Source organism: Populus euphratica, unplaced genomic scaffold (assembly GCF_000495115.2).
Source record: "Populus euphratica unplaced genomic scaffold, PopEup_1.0 scaffold1909.1, whole genome shotgun sequence".
Lineage (NCBI taxonomy): Eukaryota > Viridiplantae > Streptophyta > Magnoliopsida > Malpighiales > Salicaceae > Populus > Populus euphratica.
In genome coordinates this window covers 8,244-13,165 of record NW_011501733.1, presented here as the reverse complement: position 1 = coordinate 13,165, position 4,922 = coordinate 8,244, and positions in this window count along the sequence as shown.

Here is a 4,922-nt window from a genome sequence, read left to right as displayed (position 1 = left end):
GACAATATACAACACACAATATATATATATATATATATATATATATATATATATATTTACAAGACCACATTTAAAAAAAACACAACCATAACTTAAAAACTTAAAATCATTGCATTAACTAAACAAAAAACATCAACTCCTTCCTACCACATTTTACAAATTCCAAATCAAACAAACATGTAAATATAACATATTAAGACAATCATTAACATATCAATACATTGTATTTAAACAATAGAAATCAATCTCGTGAGCTTTACTTTCAAGGTTTGTAGATATATATAATTTTTAATCTTGAAATCTTCAAATAAAAATGAATTTTTAATGATGCATTCCCTTTTTTTTTTTTTATCTCTAAAACTAGTAAAATGGAATTTAATCCTTGAAATTTTGAACTAGATTGGATTTCTTAAACTTAAATCAAAGTTTTTTTTTTTCCTTATGTTTTCTTGTTTTTCTTCCCCCATTTTTCCTCTTATTACCTCTTTTTTTTATAGGCAGATTCAGAGCCTCTAAATGAGTTTATTAGGATTCTAACAAACTAAAACTAGGTTGGTTTCACCTCTAGATTAATGATTTTTTCTTTACGTGGTTTTGCTATTACCCAATGTGAAGTGTTTCTAACATTTTAATCTTAAAAGAATGCTTGTAAACCCTTGATAAGAACCCACTTAGAGTTTTTAAATGTGAACATACAAAAGAGTTAGCTGGTTTTGTGTAGATGAGCGTCTCAGTTAAGGTTGATTAGGTTGGCCATTTTCGTGACTTCGTTGGAGCAATATCAACATCAACATCGCCTGAGATCACCTAATCATGGTAGAGGAGATGCATATATTTTGATTTGATCCATTCTTACTTAATTTTAAGGTTCGTAGCTTCACTTTTATTTATTTAAAAGTGTCAATTCAATCAACATCGAATTTGAAAGTGCAATGATGGTTAATTAGAGACAAGATATTATTAAGATCATGAGATAAAATAGGATGAAAACATTTAATATTATGAAAATGAGGTTGTATAGGGGGTGTTTCTCAGTTAAATAGTAATGGTTATAGTTTTAGAGGTGGTTAGAAACACTGCATTCATTCATCTAAAAGTGCCTATGAGATCAAACAAAACTGTTGAAGAAGGTGCATAGTAGCTGAACGATGTAGTTTTGGCTAAACCTTATAAATTAAGATTTTCTAATTTGGGTTATGAAAAACTTCAAATAAATTCTTATTCTTTTAATTTCTTTTAATTTTACCCATAATTTTCTCTTGAATTTTTAATTTCATGCAATTTCAACTCTGTCAAATTCAATTGCTAGCCCTGGATTTGATTGCTTTTTATAGTTTGATCATTGGTTTTAATTTGTTTAATTGGATCCTTAATTGATAAATAAACTTTTAATTCTCTTCGATTTGACCTCTTATTTTACTGATTTCAATCCTTGAAGTCATCCGTCTTTTACAAGTTGATCATTAGTTTACGAATTGTTCAATTAAGTCCCTAATTACCCATTAGACTTTGAATTTTATGCAATTAAGCTCCTGATTTGACCAATTAAACTTTCTAGAGTTCAATTTCAGTCTCCCAACTTGAATTTGTTTCATTCAACACCCAATTGACTTCAAAAAAGTAATTTTTTTTTGTGATTAAATCCTCAATAAAATTACTTAAGCATTCAAAAAATTCAATTGAATCCTTAAACACCAAAATAAAAATATTTTCATCAATAAAATCTTTTGTCAATCAAAATTGAGTTGTTAATTTTGCCAATCTTTTACATTTTAGTCTCTCAACATTTTACCTGTCATTTTAGGTCTTCACCATCGACTTGGGTAGTCTTTTAGGTTTTTTTGGGTAGTCTTTTAGGTTTTTTTCATATGTATTCTCACGTATATTTTTTATTTAAGAAGGATAACAACAATGCTCATGCTTTTATGAACAAACATGCTGGATTCTCATTTGAGCCTATTTAATGAACATTGATTTCTCCTTTTTCTTTAGTTCATGTGTGAAAAGCAATTTCCATAATATGTGATTGGGTTCTATAACCTTTAATATAAACTCCCCTTCATCTAGGCAATGCATTTAGCATTATCCTCATATAATGCTGTCATTGCTTCTTTTATCAAATCCCCTGGTTCTTGATTTTCCATCTATGTGGGAGTTCTATCCACCTGAAGCTTTTCAATCTCAGCTATGCGAGTATACAGCCAAGCCAGACGGTTTTCTTGATTTCCATATCGAGCATTATTCCATTGTTTCAGGCCCTTTGCAATACAACTGAGCTTTTTCAAAAGCCTGAATCTCCTGGAAGTTCAATAAAAGCTGGCTGCCATGATGATTGAAGAGTTTCCTGAAACTGAAGATTATATAACCAGCAGTCAATAAATCGAAAAGGCCTCCATCCTTTATCTTGCTCATGGTTTCCTACAATCAATTGCCCGTGATCAGAAAGACCTCTTGGTAACATTCGTAGAATGGAATCTCTGAAATGTGAGTGACATTCAGGCGAAGAAAATGCTCTATCGACACGGCTCCTAGAGCCTCCTCTAAAACATGTGAAGCTATGCCCCGTTAAGGCATGTTCAATCAAGTTACAAGAATCTAAAAATCTTTTCAAGTCATTAGAACCTGCAGCATTGATGAATCTACTGTTTCCCTCACCCTTGGCCAAAGTCTCATTAAAGTCACCAATCATTACCCAAGGAATGTCAAATGCAGAATTCAGAATGATCAAATTCCTCCATGAAGACTGTCGCTGATGCACTGTGCAGGGGGCATAGATTCCCACTACTGCACAACGAAAAGAAGATTCATCAACCCCCTCTGTAGAGCTGTCCGTTGCTGTGTTTTGAAAGCATCCTGTATTGGAGAGAAACTTTAAATTTTGGGCTTTACTCCTCGGAGACATGCTGTGAAGTCAAGCGAGTGCCATGGGCCTCTGCGATGAGTTCTGGTGTTCAGTGCTAACTATAGTAAATCTTGTTTCAGATATATGAGCAGGGAGCCCATTTACTGAGAGCCGAATAGCTGTGAAACCTCAATATCCAGGTCCATGTAGGCTATGGTATTTGACAACAGGATATTATTGGAAGAAGGATGAGTATAATATAAAATAAAAAATAAAAAAAAAGTAATGTAAAGTCACAAACTTAAAAATAAATAAAAAATTTGAGTGAAAGATATTTTTTTTTTCTAAGCTTGTTTATCTATCCTTTTTCTTTATGCTATTTAATAATACTAAATTAAAAGTATTTTTATAGGCATAAAATTCTAAATAATTAAGGAATTAAATTAATATAAGAAAATTCTAATATGAACATGAATTGTATTTTGTCAACTAAATCGATCGATCAATTTATTTAATCTAAGTGATTATCCAGTCTCAACTAGTCAACTTGTTCTCAACTAATTGACCAGTTCAACTAATTTCTAAAAAATCAATTTACTTTCAACATCCACCTTTAAACTTATTTTCTTCATAAATTCCAACATATTTCTCATCTTGATAAAAACATCATTTTTCAGTGGTTTTGTGAAAATATCCACGATTTAGTTTTGTGTTTTCATATATTTAACTTCAACTTATTTGTTTATAATGCAATTTTGTAGGTAATGAAATCTTGTGTTAATATGCTTACTTCTATCATGAAATACTAGATTCTTTACTAATACAGTGACTGATGAGTTGTTCATATAAATTTCAGTAAGTTTTTCTTGTCACATTCACAATTCCTTTAATAATCCATTTAGCCATATGAAATGAAAAACACATGATAAAGTAGCTATATATGTAGCTTTACATGTTGAGAAAGTGACTATAGATTACTTATTTGAACTCTATATAAATACTATGTCTCCTATGTAGAAAACAAAACTTGTAGTGCTTTTTCTATTATCTATATCTCCAACTCAATCACTATCACTATAATTTATAAGTTCAAAGTTATTAGAATAACATAGAATAAGCCAAAATCAACAATGCCTTTAATACACCGAAGAATTCAATTCAATGAATTGAAGTGTATCATGGTTAGTGTCTCTATAAATCTTCTCATAAGTCCAACTCAAAAAACAATATCCGGAGGAGTGCATGTTAAATATCTCAAACTCCCAACTAAGCTTTTGAATGTTGTAGAGTTTATCTTCTCTTTTTCATCATTCTTTGATATCTTTACTTCATACTTAACCAGAGTATTTACTTTTGCACAATCCCTAATCTTAAACTTTTTGAGAAGCTCCCTTGCAAACCTCTCTTGATTAACAAAGATTTCATATTCTCATTGTTTGATCTTAATTCATAAATAGTAGGACATGAAACCAACATCCATCATCTTAAACTCCTTGATCATTGCTCGCTTGAAGTATCCAAACATATTTGGATTATATCCTGTAAAGATCAAGTCATCCACATATAAATATACAATAAGAGTATGATATTTATATAGATAGCATATCCATCAGGGCATTTAACAAATCCATTCATAAAGAAATAGGAATCAATGTGACTATACCAAGCCCTAAGGGTTTGCTTCAATCTATACAAGGCTTTGTTCAACTTTAATACATTGTCTTCATGTCCCTTCACTTCATATCCTATATGTTGCTTAACATAAACCTCATTTTCAAGAAAACTATTAAGAAAAGATGATTTGATATCCATTTGATAAATTATCTATCTATGTTGGGCAATAATGATAATTAATTGAATGATCTTTAATTTAGCAACTAGAGCAAATATTTCATCACAGTCAATCCTATGATTTTGACTACAGCTTTTTGCCACTAACCTTGTCTTATACATCTCTACTTCTCCTTTGATATTATTCTTTTGTTTGAAGATCCATGTAACACCTATTGAATTTTTTCCTCTTATTCTGGGAACCAATTTCCACGTGTCATTCTTTTTAATTAATGCAATCTTTTTATCT